This window comes from Electrona antarctica (assembly GCF_951216825.1).
Source record: "Electrona antarctica genome assembly, chromosome: 18".
Taxonomy (NCBI): Eukaryota; Metazoa; Chordata; class Actinopteri; order Myctophiformes; family Myctophidae; genus Electrona; species Electrona antarctica.
In genome coordinates, this window is record NC_136799.1 from 41629352 (window position 1) to 41648545 (window position 19194).

Sequence of the window (19194 nt, forward strand, 5' to 3'; positions counted from 1 at the left end):
ATATATATATATATATATATATATATATATATATATATATATATATATATATAAATAAATAAAGTGAGAAAGGGAGAGTAGGGTGGTGTTGGAACAAAGACAAACCTCCAGGAAGAGGAAAGGTGGCACTGAGGATTGGTTGGACGAAGAGCGAAGAAGCTGGCATTTTTTTTTTGGCTGGAGAAAAGAGGTGGATGTAGTCTTTCTAGTGAGATCAGAGCTGGCCCACAACATGCATTGGGAGTGGCAGTGTCTAAAAAAAGCAAATGCATGTTTTTTTTTTGGGTCCACTTCCTCTAGTGGGTTTTCCGTTTCCACTGGTTGGGTGTGATGAGTACAGCCAGGCACCACATACATGCCAGGGAAAGCCTTGGGCACGTAATGAAATATATCCCCACCTAAAGAAGATTTATTATACCATGTTGACAGTGACAGACTGGAGGGAGTGCAGATGGCATGGGGGTGAAAACTTAAATTCTTAAATTCTTAATAATTCATAATTTAAGTCTTAAATTTAATGTCAATTCAGACTCTAAATTGATGTTAAAAAGGCCAATTTAGTTGTTCTAGTATTTATGATATTGTTCTAAGATTGAAGGCGCCACCTGAAAAACATTGTTTGAATTAAAAGCCTCTTAAGCACTGAATATCGTCTGTCGGGTAGGAAACCTAATATGTCCAAAACTGTTTCTATTCAAAAGTAGCAGATCTACAAGCTCAAAGCGCGTTATTTTCCGCTGCGTTTCGAGCATGTGGATCTGCTACTTTTGTGGCTTTTGTGTGATGCTCGAGTATTATCAAGTAGAACGTTAATTTAAGAAAAAAAAACAACACAAAAAGTTAGAATATGGAGGTAAGACATTTCTGCCGGACAGCAACGATATGCTTCATGAACAGAAGCTCATTCAATGGTGCAACCACACCAACCTTGTTCTTCTGTGCTGGTGTCGGTGTTGAGTGTTTGTTCATGAGGATTTTGCTGTGTATTTCTTTCTAAAGAGCACATTTTTCCCAAGTACCCTAGGCCTATAGGGGGTAACGGAGCACACACAATTTTAGAACACAAGAAACTAGTGGTGGAGTCCTATTAGACTTTCCATCAGTCCTGTTATGAATGGCCCCGTCAAGTAAACACCTGTTAATATCATCATGTGGCTTGACTGTGATGGATGATAATCATTCTCCGGCGATGGGAACAGTATGCCTGCTTTCCCCGCGCCGGCACACACGAGCATATTGGCCAAAAATGACACTTTAACGAGCTCTTCTCTGTGTTAATCCATTTAGGCCCGACATCGAATTTTAAAACTACAGTATTTACAGTATATCAGTGGTGCTCAAACTATCTCATGTCGAGAACCCCAAATTTGAGTTAAAAACGTTCGCTCTGAAAGAATATCTAGTCAAAGATTTGTGCCACATTTTCAAGATTTTTCAAAAATAGCAGATCTACAAGCTCGTAGCGCGGCACTCGGTATAATAATAATAATAATGGATTTTATTTATAATGCACTTTACATTCCTCAGAATCTCAAAGTGCTACTGTAGGCATTAGGCAAAAATATGAAACAATAGGTAAAAGCAGAAGAAGAAAAAAACAAGAACATTACACGATTAAAAGCACACAGTTTAGCATCAGGAAACATTAAAAAAAACAACAGTTATTGAACATGAGGTCAGGGAATAAAATCAGTGGGTTTGGGGGGAAGGCCTTATTAAAAAGGTAGGTCTTTAGTCCTCTATGAGCTATGTAGATCTGCTATTTTTCAATAGCTATATAGTATAACATAATGCTTAAAACACCAAAAGGGGTTCCCGCCCTGAATGTGTTAAGTGCTGGATCCCAGCCCCTCGCTGCAAAACCTTCGCTTCGGTGACCCTGGACCGTGGCTTTCCCTGCCACAGGTCTGGCGCGCTTCATTGCGTGACAGATCAGACTGCCATCCAGACAGCTCATTAGCCAAATAATGAGAGCCGCGCAGCCGCACGTTGTCTTATTATATCATCTCCATATCGACATATCTGTGGTTAGTGACAGAACATTGGGTGCCAGCGTGTGCGTGAAAGTTAAATGGCTGATGATTAAAAGGTAGAATTATTGCACAAGGAGATGTTCCGGAGTTCACCGCGTATCCACGGTGCTGACCAAAATCTCGATTATCTAAGGAAAACCCAATGTAGTTTATGATGAAATATACTATATTGGATATATTTGCTTTGCTAGTAACAGTTTCTTATTAAATTTAATCACATGGTGAGCCCTTTCTTTGCCAGGTCTCCCCATTTGTCAAGATGAGATTGTGCTCGATAGAGATTTTAATATGTGGAGCTCAGTAGAGACGTTCATTATGCAGCGCTAAAGGAAGACTTAACGTGTTATTATGACTGCAAACCCAGAAGCTCTACTTTTTGGCATGTCAGATTGTCAGTGCACTTCTATCATTCTCCATATGCAGCCCATCTTACCATAAAAGTTAATGGCAAGGTGCTACCTAGGTGCAACTTCCAATGGCAGCCCATTCATACAAACAAAAAAGTCCTATCTGATACTAAGTCTTAAACAACGACAAACTCACCAACATTGCAGCTGTACGGAAAGCTCGAATTATTCTCTTTCTATCCTCAAAGTGTTTGTTTCATAACAATCCACTGTATACATGTTATGAGCTACTTTGTGTCCTTGCAGATGATTCTTTTTCTAAGTGCTGGAGTTTGGAAGTGCTTTTTAGATATCACTCAACTTCCCTGTGTACCACCTGTTTTGAATTAGCACATAATGCAAGAGGCAGTACGACATTGCTTTACTGAAAACGAGTGCTTCCAAACTCTGATGGAAACATGGCCGCGGTCTGCAAATGGACAATAGCCTTCACTATGCTTGGCTGGCTCTAAAACATGTAAACGACAGACACACTACCAACCAATACTAAACACTAGTATAAACTACAGTATGAACCAATCAGCTCTGTGCATAACTAGTTCACTTTTCCAGAATATGGCATAGCCTTTTCCTGTTTTCCAGGTCAGTTTCTCATAGCTTCGTTTGATTGGCTCAGCAGCAGATTTGAACTGGAAACATGTCTCTGCCAAAACCGTTATCTTTCAGGATTTAAAATTAAAAAAATATAGTTAGAATATGGAGATGAAACGAAGCAACAGTAAATGGTATTATGCCACGGTTTGCCACCATTTGATAAAGGGAACTACAGACTCTATAGTAAGTAACCACCTAGAACCCATATGATACAGCAACACCTAGCAAACACATACTGCAGTACATGTTTTCTCGATTAGATTATGTAATGCCCTCCTCTCAGGCCTGCCAAAGAAATCAACGGATAGACTCCAACTTGTTCAAAATGCGGCTGCTAGAGTGTTAACTAGAACTAAAATGAGACACATTACTCCAGTTCTATCATCACTGCATTGGCTCCCAGTGGTTTTTAGAATAGATTTTAAAATTATTTTACTTGTTTATAAATCCCTAAATGGTCTTGCACCTTCGTACCTCCGTGACTGCCTACCTAGATATGTCCCTAACCGCCCCCTCAGGTCCTCCACTGCTGGCCTGCTTGAAGTGCCTAAAAAAATGTGCACAAAAAAATATGGTGAGGCAGCTTTTTGCTTCTACGGCCCAACAGCCTGCAATAAATTACCATTCCAGCTCAGACACGCACCCTCTGTAGACATTTTTAAATCTCAACTCAAGACTCACCTCTTCACTCTTGCTTTTAGTTGAGTTTTAATATCTGGGTTCCTACTCTGTCCTGACTGATTTGCTGCATGTTGTGTTTTTATTTATTTTTTCTCTATGTTTTTATTATTTTTATTATTTTATTTTGTTCTTTGCCATTGTTCTATCATTTTAACTACTTGACTGTGTTTTATTGTATTCTATTTTTGTGTCCTGCCCTGTGAAGCACTTTGAGCTGCATTTATGTATGAAAGGTGCTATACAAATAAAGTTTATTATTATTATTATTATTATGTTACGGTTATTGTGTCAGCATTTGGAGTGTGATTAAAGATAATTGTCCCAACCCTAATCATATATTTCCAGTACACAGCACATATGGCTTTGGTGATTTTTTGAGTGGTGCAACCACTCCTATAGACAGCTACTGTATGTGTGTGTGTGCTCCCGTGTCCGAGCACGGAATGTGTGTGTCCCCCTGTGTCCGAGCACGGAATGTGTGTGTGTCCCTGTGTCCGAGCACGGAATGTGTGTGTGTCCCTGTGTCCGAGCACGGAATGTGTGTGTGTCCCTGTGTCCGAGCACGGAATGTGTGTGTGTCCCTGTGTCCGAGCACGGAATGTGTGTGTGTCCCTGTGTCCGAGCACGGAATGTGTGTGTGTCCCTGTGTCCGAGCACGGAAATAGCATATTGTCACCACCAAGTGTCACTGTTGCACCACTCACTTCAGATGGGTCTGATTTTTTCCCCCCTCTCTGTTCACTGTGCAGCAACAGTTCTGACAGTCGCCCACGATTCTCACCCAGCTGCTCATCAGCGGCTACTAGTTAGTTACCACCTGTAGTGTCCTGTCTATTAAAGAAGCTTTCACATTAGGCCTACTTGAACTCAAGCAATACCGATTCTGTCCAATTCCGATATTATACAGAGGACCACAATGGAAACAAGCTCAGGCCCTAGCCTGTTAATAAAGTATTCAATCAATCAATAAAATAAATATACTCTTTTTCCAAGTGTCTGTTTTCACTATTGAATGAGAGAGTACACAAATTAAATGTAGAATTTAGCCATGATGCTTTGAGACCGATCCCATATGGTATTGTTATGGCCGATATGCTACCGATTATTTCATGCATCTCTAATGAAAAACATATGAATGGCAGACAGCCATATTATATATTTGAAGTACATTGGCAGTACTTCAAATCATCGTGGATAAGCTTCATAATATGCCCTCTGCCACACTGACAAAACCCAAACGAAACAAAAACCTCCAATAACCAGTGGACATTTCCCCACTGCTATTCTATCTCCCAGCACTAGAGGGAGACATTGCCACATGTTTACCCTTCTGTTCAAGCAGGGCGCTACAGGAAAGACTGATTACTTTCTCACAGCAAAGCCATACCATCTGGAATAGAGACAGATGCAGCATTGTCACAAAATTAGACATGCGGAAATGGTATGTGCCTCTCATTGATTTACAGACCTTGAAGAAAATATGGCATTCCTCAACAACAATAAACTCCCCTTTTATAGACAGAGTATGCCGTTTTAATAGGCCTAATGCACAAAAGTGAACAAATGCTGTATGTGGTTGAGAGAGAGGGGAACAAAATAATTTCATTAACACAAGTCTTGTATGTTTTTACGCTTTTATTTTGTTCTTTGCCATTGTTTTTGTCATTTTAACTATTTGCTTGTGTTTTATTGCTATTTTTATGCCCTGTGAAGCACTTTGAGCTGCATTTATGTATGAAAGGTGCTATATAAATAAAGTTTATTCTTATTATGAAAATGTTTGAGAACCACTACTCAAATATTCTCTGTTGTGTGGCAGCGGTGGCCGAACGGATTGCGGGGCGGTCTTGATACCGGAAGGTCGCCAGTTCGAATCAGCGGTCCGACACGTTAAAATTACCACCGCTGAAGTGCCCTTGAACAAGGCATTGAACCACTATGATGAAATGTGTTCTATGAGCAGGGCCTGGCTGGAAACAAGTTCTTGAGTTTAGCCCAGATACCCTGGGTAAATATAGTAATCATTTCAGTATAGCTATGTGTCTTAAATTGACAATGATTCCTGTCAGTTGTTGGAGATTAGCAAATGAATACATGGATGTGAATGTAATATAGGCACCACCTGACCACCATGAAAAATATGATAATCAGGCTGATATTTAGGCTAAAGGCTATATAACATTATGACCCATTATGAGTGTTGTATTAGGCTACAGTGTAATTAATATCTGGTTGCACATGTTGTATTAAAACAAATTAGATCAAGTTTTGATGAAGATAGATCACATTTTGATGAAGATTATAATCTACTCTATAAATGTGTTGCTAAGCAACTCCTAGCCATGACATTTTTTGCAAATAACAGCTCTCTGCCAATCAGATTACTTGATCAGAAACAACTGCAGTTTTTTTTTTCTTATAATTTTTGTCCCAGAATTTTTTCACCCAGTGTCAATTATCTAATGTAATCCTGGGCGCTACACCTCCTCTGCCAACCTGGGGAGAGCAACGGACTGACCTCATGCTTCTTTCTTTGCATGAGAAGTCCAAGCCACTTCTTTTCAGCGGGGGAGTTTCCCTAGTTGGACGTAGCACGTAGAAGGAACAAGTTATTCCAACCAGTTCCTTTCCCCTCCATCAGGTGCCCCGGCTGGCCAGGGGGAGGCAGTTTAGAGACCTGGATTACTGCATGCTATTTGTGAGGTTACCTAAACAAACAGCACCAGTCAGATAACCTGGTTGTAAGATGTATTTTTAGCATCATTACTTAATTCATGAGGTCTGTATCGATTGCTGTTATTATTGAAGGCAGTAAGCTGTAAGTAAGTTGAGTAGGCTTTTGTATAAATCAACACACACACACACACACACACACACACACACACACACACACACACACACACACACACACACACACACACACACACACAGTCTGAAAAACATAGTAGGCTATACCGGTACGTGCACCTTGCCAAGAATCAAAACCAGGAGATGAAAATACAGTCCTAGTTAGCCTCAGTTGCAAAGTTATAAATGCAGGCATGCTGCTCCAATTGTTGTCTTCTTGTGTATCATTTCTGGGTTTGATGTGTGGCAAAACGTTTGCACTCTTGATTTTTGAGCGGCAATGACAATGTGTCCCTGTGTATTTTTGAGTGGTTAGAGTACCATCAGGGGGCACTGTTGCACCACTCACTTCAGACCAGTCTGATTTTTGGAGTATGAACAGCTGCACTGGGTAGCGCACGCACGCACACACACATTTTTGAGTGGTGTAAACCACTCCTACAACTGGCTTTTGTGTGCATCAAAAAATGACCATGGTTGCTATGTTCAAAATAATTTCTGACGTAATTAAACATTAAAACCTGTACTGTATATAAAAAATCACACCCGTGTGAACTGAGTGGTGTAAGGTTTTATATAGCATGATCAGCTGTGGTCTGACGTAATGTCTGACGTAATGAAATCACACCCGGATGTGATTTCACAACTGGCTTTTTTTGTGCAGAGAAAATGACCACGGTTGCTACGGTCATCCAGTTCACCCGGGTGTGATTTTTTATATACAGTACAGGTTTTAATGTTTGTTTTAAAAACGCCATTGACAAAATGAAGGGAACATTTACGTAATTTTGTCCCTCATTACGTCATATTGTCTCTTTATTGTTAATGGCATTTAATGTTTGTGTTGGCACCGTTTGTTTTACATCACCATTACATCACCTAATCAACATGAGTTCTACAGACGAGCCCTCCATCGTCGTTTCCAGTCATCCCAGGTTCTCCATACATCTGGCCAGTTCGTTGGTACTTTGCGCTCCTGCATCGCTCTTGAGTACATCCACATATGTTAGTGTGGGACGTCCTCGTGATCGATGCCCGAGTGTTGGTTCCCGCCAGAGCACCAGTTTGCTGGCTGGCAGTTCTTGATGCCTTTGGCAACATGAGTTAGACTTTAATATATTAGCGGCGCGCCCCTCACTTCACACGGGTGTGATTTGTTTTATTCTGTCAGCAAGCATAGCATAGCCATGGGTCCAGTGGCGTGGGCAGAAATGTGATCGACCTGGTCACTGGTGTGAGGGAAGGCCATAGTTCTAAGTTCAAACGATGAAGTGAAAACCATTCGCGGCTTCAAATCCAGTAGTTGTCGACCACAGAACATTTGCACCTACCACACAGTCTGCAGGGAGGGAGTAGGCCTACACGTCTCCATCCTCTGGGTATCGGCAAGGACCTGAGCCAGTCACATGACAGCACACTGGCTGGTACGGAAGATGTGTTCCAGACGGTCATCAAGGATCCCAATCACCCTGGTAAGGTAATGGACTGTTCACTCTGTTATCGGTCTGGCAAAAGGTAAAGGAACATCAGGTCTCAATCCAGCACGCTGAGGCCTCATTCACACGTACCAAACACCAATCAAGCAAATGTTTGGTTGTTTTTTTGTTTATTTGGGCCACCACAATGCTTTTCCAATGGGAGTAAACAAACCCTTTGTTTACATCAAACCCATTGTTTACATCTAGCATCCAACAATGTTGTATGCTAGATGTGAAGGTGTGAGTGAAGCCTTAGGCCTGACTCACATGCACTTCGCATCTAGCATACAACATTGATGCATGCTAGATGTGAAGAAAGGGTTTCTTTACATCTTGCCCCAATGCATTTCCAATGGAAGTCACATGGTTTGACACAACATTTGTGTTGTACGGCTTTCGGCTGTGTTTCGACTCCCATTGGAAATTCATTGGGGCGGCCATGACACTTACCCTTTGTTTACATCTAGCATGCATCAATGTTGTATGCTAGATCGAAAGGTGTGAGTGAAGCCTATGGCCTGACTCACATGTGCACAACAGATTGATGTATAGCTGATGCATGAGACTTATTTACTGATGCAAGCTCGCAATGCATTTCCAATGGGAGTCACATGGTTTGACACAATATTTTTGTTGTATGAGGGGGAGGGGGGCAGTTGAAATACAGCCGAAAGCCGTACAACACAAATGTTGTGTCAAACCATGTGACTTACATTGGAAATGCATTGGGGCAAGATGTAAACAAACCCTTTTGTATACATCTAGCATGCATCAATGTTGTATGCTAGATTGAAAGGTGTGAGTGAAGCCTACGGCCTGACTCATACCTTTACAACAGATTGATGTATAGCTGATGCATGAGACTTATTTACTGATGCATGCTCGCAATGCATTTCCAATGGGAGTCACATGGTTTGACACAATATTTTTGTTGTATGAGGGGGAGGGGGGCAGTTGAAATACAGCCGAAAGCCGTACAACACAAATGTTGTGTCAAACCATGTGACTTACATTGGAAATGCATTGGGGCAAGATGTAAACAAACCCTTTGTATACATCTAGCATGCATCAATGTTGTATGCTAGATCGAAAGGTGTGAGTGAAGCATACGGCCTGACTCATACCTTTACAACAGATTGATGTATAGCTGTGCATGAGACTTATTTACTGATGCAATCTCGCAATGCCTTTCCAATGGGAGTCACATGGTTTGACACAACAGTTTTGTTGTATGAGGGGGAGGGGGGCAGTCGAAACACAGCCGAAAGCCGTACAACACAAATGTTGTGTCAAACCATGTGACTTTCCATTGGAAATGCATTGGGGAAAGATGTAAACAAACCCTTTGTTTACATCAAACCCATTGTTTACATCTAGCATCCAACAATGTTGTATGCTAGATGTGAAGGTGTGAGTGAAGCCTTAGGCCTGACTCACATGCACTTCGCATCTAGCATACAACATTGATGCATGCTAGATGTGAAGAAAGGGTTTCTTTTCATCTTGCCCCAATGCATTTCCAATGGAAGTCACATGGTTTGACACAACATTTGTGTTGTACGGCTTTCGGCTGTGTTTCGACTCCCATTGGAAATGCATTGGGGCGGCCATGACACTTACCCTTTGTTTACATCTAGCATGCATCAATGTTGTATGCTAGATCGAAAGGTGTGAGTGAAGCCTACGGCCTGACTCATACCTTTACAACTAAATGTAAAGAAAGGTGTTCTGTTACGGTTGTTTATTTCATGTTTTGGGTTTTATTTTGAAAATAAGCTAATTCATATTTTCCTATGGCAAGTAGTGTCTCTTTAAGAAATACAGGAAGTAGGCTCTCAGTTTTGTCATGTGACACACATCATGTGACCTTTCAGGAAGTGCATGAGATTTTCATTGCAAACTATTCATGACACATGCAGACCAGAGCTCCTGTTTATTGTATCTGCAAACATCTGCTCTAATGTTCTCCCAGTCGTAGCATTGTTGGTATGTATTGTAACCTTTTCACCTGATGAATCTTTGCAGTTCATTATTTTCTGTATGGAAAGTACGTTTTATCAAGTTTGATGTGAGAATGCCTGTCAAGTGATTCTCTGTCTAGTTCTACTCACATGTCTCACAGTATACTTACCTAAGTTTCTCTTATTGCTTCTCTGATATGCATGGTGTTATACAACAGTGCATCAGTGTTTGTCAATGTGACATTTGTGTTTTGTACTTTAATTCGGCATTAGAGTGCAGACATGAGTAGCCTTTAAAGTAATTAGGCCTACTAATTACATTTGTTGAAGTTGTGTAATATGCAATGCATATTTAATTGTTACATTAGTAATTCAATGACATGCAATTTATATATGCAGTTTACAGTTTATACATGCAATATGTTTGCACTTTACAGTAAGCATAGTTTGACTATGCTTTTTGTCTGTTTTCAGTTTTACACTTCTGACTGTCAATAAACCTGCTGACTAAAAAGAGAACGGTCTCCAGAGTTTTGATGGAAGGAAGGTGTTTATGCTCACCGCCAAATTATTCTCTCTACACAACGAGGGCGGCACAGTAAAACAACAGCTTCGAAGAAGACCCTAAGGCAGTTAATGCAAACTACAGACACTGCTACTACGTCACAGCACCAAGTGGAGCTAACGACAGCTACAGTAGTTCTACAGGTATCCTCTTCCCATTACACCATGGCATCGAAGAAATCGGACTCCTCACTCAAAATGAGGTCCTGCACATCAGGCTCATCAGGCTCAAGTACTTCATCCACAGCTGCTGCTGCTGCTAAGGCCCGGGCAAAAGCCGAAGCAGCAAAAGTACGCCAGAGATTTGCAGAGAAAGAATCACAAATGAAAATAGAAAAGGCTAAAATGGAGGCTTCTATGGAAATAGAAAAGGCTAAGATGGAGGCTTCTATGGGAATAGAGAAGGCAAAGTTTGAAGCTTCTATGGACACGTTGGCTCACGAGAAGGAGACTGCTGCTGCCACAGCCGAAGCAGAGGCCCTAGAAGCAGCTGTCGACGCAGAAAGTCAACATCGTTGCAGCCTTGACCCTGACCCTACTCCACATGACACACGGTTGAACCTCAATATCGCCATAAGGACCACACTCCTCACAGCCCCTCCATGCCAAGCAACAGACCCCAATATGTCTATCGTGACCACAGTCCCCCTCGCTCTTCCAAGCCTAGCTACAATTCACAACACCCACGCCACGACCAATCAGGTATGTCTGACTTTGTCAGGTATTTTGCCCGCCGTGAGCTGGTCACCACAGGCTTGACCCAATTCAATGACCAACCACAAAGCTATAGAGCTTGGGAACGGTCCTTTCTGAATGCGATCAGAGGCCTAGACTTGACGTCCGGTGAGGAGACGGACATGCTGGTCAAGTGGCTGGGAAAAGAGTCCGCTGAACATGCTAAAAGGATCAGAGCTGTCCATGTTAACTTCCCAGACACGGGACTCAAGAGGATATGGGATAGACTGGATACATGTTACGGTGCGCCTGAAGTAATTGAGGACGCACTCTTCCAACGGATGGACAACTTCCCAAAAATCTCCAACAGAGATTATTCAAAACTCCACGAGTTAAGCGATTTCCTTATGGAAATGGAAGCGGCAAAGGAAGACGGAGACCTGCCAGGCCTTCAGTACCTAGATACACCACGGGGAGTAAATCCCTTGGTACAAAAGTTGCCCTCTAATCTGCAAGAAAAATGGCTGTCCTTTGGATCCAACTACAAACGAAAGCACAACGTCTCATTCCCTCCTTTCGTAGTTTTTGTCGACTTTGTAAGCGAACAAGCCAGGATCAGGAACGATCCAAGTTTTAACTTCATTGGCCAAGCGGATGTCCCCCCAAAAGCAGACAGGACCCCTTGGAGTAGCAGACAGAAGGAAATCTCAGTCCACAAGACAGATATACGTCCTACATCCCCAGTTGCCTCAGACAGGCAACCTGTGGATTCGGATAGAGAGTGCCCAATCCACAAAATGCCCCACCTACTCCGGAAGTGCCGGGCTTTCCGTGAGAAACCTCTTGAGGAACGTAAAGCATTCCTGCGCGAGAACGGGATTTGCTATAAATGTTGCACATCTACACAACACATGGCTAAGAACTGTAATTACTCGGCGCCGTGTGGTGAGTGTGGGAGTGAGAGGCATGTGTCTGCCCTCCACCCTGGACCAGCACCGTGGACTCAGGAACCATGGGTCCCTTCAGAGCACGGCGGGGAGCAAAACACTACGCCATCTCCAGAAGTCACAACTCACTGCACCCAAGTCTGTGGTGCCAATCAGAGCAACAGGTCCTGCTCGAAGATCTGTCTCGTTAAGATCTATCCTGTCAACCATCGTGACAGAGCACTGAAGGTCTACGCAATCATCGACGAGCATAGCAATAGATATTTAGCTCGTTCTGAGCTCTTCGATGCCTTCAATATCCAAGGCCCTTCCTCTCCATATTCTCTCCGAACCTGCTCTGGCGTGACAGAGACAAGGGGGAGAACATCATCAGGCTACCGAATTTAATCTTTGGATGGAGAAGTCAGCCTTCCCCTACCAAGCCTCTTGGAGTGTAATGACATCCCTAACAGCAGAGCAGAGATTCCAACACCCACTGCTGCGTCTCACCACCCTCACCTAAGGTCAGTAGCCCATCTCATCCCACCGCTCGATCCACGTGCTCAGATCATGATCCTCATCGGGCGCGACATCATCAGAGTCCATAAAGTACGCCAACAGCTGAACGGCCCTGATGATGCCCCCTACGGCCAGAAACTTGACCTGGGATGGGTTATAGTTGGTAACGTCTGCAGGGAAGAGGTTCCCAAGCCCACCACAGTGAATGCGTTTTACACCAGAACAGAAACAAAAACAATACATCAGCAATGTATTCGACTATCCGCTATGCCGACTAAAAGCATCTCAGAAGGATACCGTCCAGTCCAACCCGATCCAGGCAGCATGAGTCAGGCAGCCACTGTCTCACAGCTCGTTCCCAACAGTGCGGTCCACCACACCACCATGTGCAACTCAGCTACCAACACTGCCTCTACTTCACGTGAACCAGTCAAGACGGAAGCAAAGACAGCTCCCACACTAAACCTCAACAAATCATCACTGAGAAACAGTGCTAGCGAGATCAGCAGAGCTACTATTGCTAACAAGCATCCAGCCTTTTCCCCTTCAGCACGTCCAGATAGACACAACGGCAACACTTGCCCTACTGCCAGCCAAACTGCAACAAAACCCCTTGGCACCTCCAGGTGTGCTACTACCACCAACACCAGCGCTCTCAAAGGAAACAGAGCTCTGTCACGGCTGAGTAAGAGCACCACTACATGTCTAAAGCCCCCAGCCATCACCAATCCCATTACGTCCAAACCAGTCGAAGGGCAGAAACGGCCGCAGCTAATCCGGACCCCCAATGCATCAGCAGTCTCACGGGCCTACTGCAAGGAGCCCTTAGGAGATTCCGCCCGCAGATACAGGGAAGGCTCTGTCAAGAACATTCATGACTTCAAAATAGACATACACACAAGTGGATGTCAAGGTCACCACAACGTGACACTGTCTTAGTAACTGACTTTGGGTAGTGGCGTTTAAATCACGCCAGACGGGAGTGTTCTGTTACGGTTGTTTATTTCATGTTTTGGGTTTTATTTTGAAAATAAGCTAATTCATTGTTTCCTATGGCAAGTAGTGTCTCTTTAAGAAATACAGGAAGTAGGCTCTCAGTTTTGTCATGTGACACACATCATGTGACCTTTCAGGAAGTGCATGAGATTTTCATTGCAAACTATTCATGACACATGCAGACCAGAGCTCCTGTTTATTGTATCTGCAAACATCTGCTCTAATGTTCTCCCAGTCGTAGCATTGTTGGTATGTATTGTAACCTTTTCACCTGATGAATCTTTGCAGTTCATTATTTTCTGTATGGAAAGTACGTTTTATCAAGTTTGATGTGAGAATGCCTGTCAAGTGATTCTCTGTCTAGTTCTACTCACATGTCTCACAGTATACTTACCTAAGTTTCTCTTATTGCTTCTCTGATATGCATGGTGTTATACAACAGTGTATGCATCAGTGTTTATGTCAATGTGACATTTGTGTTTTGTACTTTAATTCGGCATTAGAGTGCAGACATCAGTAGCCTTTAAAGTAATTAGGCCTACTAATTACATTTGTTGAAGTTGTGTAATATGCAATGCATATTTAATTGTTACATTAGTAATTCAATGACATGCAATTTATATATGCAGTTTACAGTTTATACATGCAATATGTTTGCACTTTACAGTAAGCATAGTTTGACTATGCTTTTTGTCTGTTTTCAGTTTTACACTTCTGACTGTCAATAAACCTGCTGACTAAAAAGAGAACGGTCTCCAGAGTTTTGATGGAAGGAAGGTGTTTATGCTCACCGCCAAATTATTCTCTCTACACAACGAGGGCGGCACAAAAGGGTTTGTTTACATCTTGCCCCAATGTATTTCCAATGGAGGTCACATGGTTTGACACAACATTTGTGTTGTACGGCTTTCGGCTGTGTTTCGACTCCCATTGGAAATGCATTGGGGCGGCCATGACACTTACCCTTTGTTTACATCTAGCGTGCATCAAAGTTGTATGCTAGATCGAAAGGTGTGAGTGAAGCCTATGGCCTGACTCACACGTGCACAACAGATTGATGTATAACTGCTGCATGAGACTTATTTACTGATGCAAGCTCGCAATGCATTTCCAATGGGAGTCACATGGTTTGACACAATATTTTTGTTGTATGAGGGGGATGGGGGCAGTTGAAATACAGCCGAAAGCCGTACAACACAAATGTTGTGTCAAACCATGTGACTTACATTGGAAATGCATTGGGGCAAGATGTAAACAAACCCTTTGTATACATCTAGCATGCATCAATGTTGTATGGTAGATCGAAAGGTGTGAGTGAAGCCTACGGCCTGACTCATACCTTTACAACAGATTGATGTATAGCTGATGCATGACTTATTTACTGATGCAAGCTCGCAATGCATTTCCAATGGGAGTCACATGGTTTGACACAACAGTTTTGTTGTATGAGGGGGAGGGGGGCAGTCGAAACACAGCTGAAAGCCGTACAACACAAATGTTTTGTCAAACCATGTAACTTCCATTGGAAATGCATTGGGGCAAGATGTAAACAAAGGGTTTGTAAACAAAGGGTTTGTTTACATCTAGCATGCATCAATGTTGTATGCTAGATCGAAAGGTGTGAGTCAGGCCTTACGTGCACAACAGATTGATGTATAGCTGATGCATGAGACTTGTTTACTGATGCAAGCTCGCAATTCATTTCCAATGGGAGTCAGATGGTTTGACACAACATTTTTGTTGTATGAGGGGGGGGGGGGGGGGGGGGGAGTCGAAATACAGCCGAAAGCCGCACAACATAAATGTTGTGTCAAACCATGTGACTTACATTGGAAATGTATTTGGGCAAGATGTAAACAAACCCTTTGTATACATCTAGGATGCATCAATGTTGTATGCTAGATCGAAAGGTGTGAGTGAAGCCTACAGCCTGACTCATACCTTTACAACAGATTGATGTATAGCTGATGCATGAGACTTGTTTACTGATGCAAGCTCGCAATGCATTTCCAATGGGAGTCACATGGTTTGACACAACATTTTTGTTGTATGAGGGGGAGGGGGGCAGTCGAAACACAGCCGAAAGCTGTACAACACAAATGTTGTGTCAAACCATGTGACTTCCATTGGAAATGCATTTGGGGCAAGATGTAAACAAACCAACAATGTTGTATGCTAGATCGAAAGGTGTGAGTGAAGCCTATGGCCTGACTCACACGTGCACAACAGATTGATGTATAGCTGATGCATGAGACTTATTTACTGATGCAAGCTCGCAATGCATTTCCAATGGGAGTCACATGGTTTGACACAATATTTTTGTTGTATGAGGGGGAGGGGGGCATTTGAAATACAGCCGAAAGCCGTACAACACAAATGTTGTGTCAAACCATGTGACTTACATTGGAAATGCATTGGGGCAAGATGTAAACAAACCCTTTGTATACATCTAGCATGCATCAATGTTGTATGCTAGATTGAAAGGTGTGAGTGAAGCCTACGGCCTGACTCATACCTTTACAACAGATTGATGTATAGCTGATGCATGAGACTTATTTACTGATGCAAGCTCGCAATGCATTTCCAATGGGAGTCACATGGTTTGACACAATAGTTTTGTTGTATGAGGGGGAGGGGGGCAGTCGAAACACAGCCGAAAGCCGTACAACACAAATGTTGTGTCAAACCATGTGACTTCCATTGGAAATACATTGGGGCAAGATGTAAACAAACCCTTTGTTTACATCAAACCCTTTGTTTACATCTAGCATCCAACAATGTTGTATGCTAGATGTGAAGGTGTGAGTGAAGCCTTAGGCCTGACTCACATGCACTTCGCATCTAGCATACAACATTGATGCATGCTAGATGTAAAGAAAGGGTTTGTTTACATCTTGCCCCAATGCATTTCCAATGGAAGTCACATGGTTTGACACAACATTTGTGTTGTACGTCTTTCGGCTGTGTTTCGACTCCCATTGGAAATGCATTGGGGCGGCCATGACACTTACCCTTTGTTTACATCTAGCATGCATCAATGTTTTATGCTAGATCGAAAGGTGTGAGTGAAGCCTACAGCCTGACTCATACCTTTACAACAGATTGATGTATAGCTGTTGCATGAGACTTATTTACTGATGCAAGCTCGCAAAGCATTTCCAATGGGAGTCACATGGTTTGACACAATATTTTTGTTGTATGAGGGGGATGGGGGCAGTTGAAATACAGCCGAAAGCCGTACAACACAAATGTTTTGTCAAACCATGTAACTTCTATTGGAAATGCATTTGGGGCAAGATGTAAACAAACCAACAATGTTGTATGCTAGATCGAAAGGTGTGAGTGAAGCCTATGGCCTGACTCACACGTGCACAACAGATTGATGTATAGCTGGTGCATGAGACTTATTTACTGATGCAAGCTCGCAATGCATTTCCAATGGGAGTCACATGGTTTGACACAATATTGTTGTTGTATGAGGGGGATGGGGGCAGTTGAAATACAGCCGAAAGCCGTACAACACAAATGTTGTGTCAAACCATGTGACTTACATTGGAAATGCATTGGGGCAAGATGTAAACAAACCCTTTGTATACATCTAGCATGCATCAATGTTGTATGCTAGATCGAAAGGTGTGAGTGAAGCCTACGGCCTGACTCATACCTTTACAACAGATTGATGTATAGCTGATGCATGACTTATTTACTGATGCAAGCTCGCAATGCATTTCCAATGGGAGTCACATGGTTTGACACAACATTTTTGTTGTATGAGGGGGAGGGGGGCAGTCGAAACACAGCCGAAAGCTGTACAACACAAATGTTGTGTCAAACCATGTGACTTCCATTGGAAATGCATTTGGGGCAAGATGTAAACAAACCAACAATGTTGTATGCTAGATCGAAAGGTGTGAGTGAAGCCTATGGCCTGACTCACACGTGCACAACAGATTGATGTATAGCTGCTGCATGAGACTTATTTACTGATGCAAGCTCGCAATGCATTTCCAATGGGAGTCACATGGTTTGACACAATATTTTTGTTGTATGAGGGGGAGGGGGGCAGTTGAAATACAGCCGAAAGCCGTACAACACAAATGTTGTGTCAAACCATGTGACTTACATTGGAAATGCATTGGGGCAAGATGTAAACAAACCCTTTGTATACATCTAGCATGCATCAATGTTGTATGCTAGATTGAAAGGTGTGAGTGAAGCCTACGGCCTGACTCATAACTTTACAACAGATTGATGTATAGCTGATGCATGAGACTTATTTACTGATGCAAGCTCGCAATGCATTTCCAATGGGAGTCACATGGTTTGACACAATAGTTTTGTTGAGGGGGAGGGGGGCAGTCAAAACACAGCCGAAAGCCGTACAACACAAATGTTGTGTCAACCCATGTGACTTCCATTGGAAATACATTGGGGCAAGATGTAAACAAACCCTTTGTTTACATCAAACCCTTTGTTTACATCTAGCATCCAACAATGTTGTATGCTAGATGTGAAGGTGTGAGTGAAGCCTTAGGCCTGACTCACATGCACTTCGCATCTAGCATACAACATTGATGCATGCTAGATGTAAAGAAAGGGTTTGTTTACATCTTGCCCCAATGCATTTCCAATGGAGGTCACATGGTTTGACACAACATTTGTGTTGTACAGCTTTCGGCTGTGTTTCGACTCCCATTGGAAATGCATTGGGGCGGCCATGACACTTACCCTTTGTTTACATCTAGCGTGCATCAATGTTGTATGCTAGATCGAAAGGTGTGAGTGAAGCCTATGGCCTGACTCACACGTGCACAACAGATTGATGTATAGCTGGTGCATGAGACTTATTTACTGATGCAAGCTCGCAATGCATTTCCAATGGGAGTCACATGGTTTGACACAATATTGTTGTTGTATGAGGGGGATGGGGGCAGTTGAAATACAGCCGAAAGCCGTACAACACAAATGTTGTGTCAAACCATGTGACTTACATTGGAAATGCATTGGGGCAAGATGTAAACAAACCCTTTGTATACATCTAGCATGCATCAATGTTGTATGCTAGATCGAAAGGTGTGAGTGAAGCCTACGGCCTGACTCATACCTTTACAACAGATTGATGTATAGCTGATGCATGACTTATTTACTGATGCAAGCTCGCAATGCATTTCCAATGGGAGTCACATGGTTTGACACAACATTTTTGTTGTATGAGGGGGAGGGGGGCAGTCGAAACACAGCCGAAAGCTGTACAACACAAATGTTGTGTCAAACCATGTGACTTCCATTGGAAATGCATTTGGGGCAAGATGTAAACAAACCAACAATGTTGTATGCTAGATCGAAAGGTGTGAGTGAAGCCTATGGCCTGACTCACACGTGCACAACAGATTGATGTATAGCTGCTGCATGAGACTTATTTACTGATGCAAGCTCGCAATGCATTTCCAATGGGAGTCACATGGTTTGACACAATATTTTTGTTGTATGAGGGGGAGGGGGGCAGTTGAAAT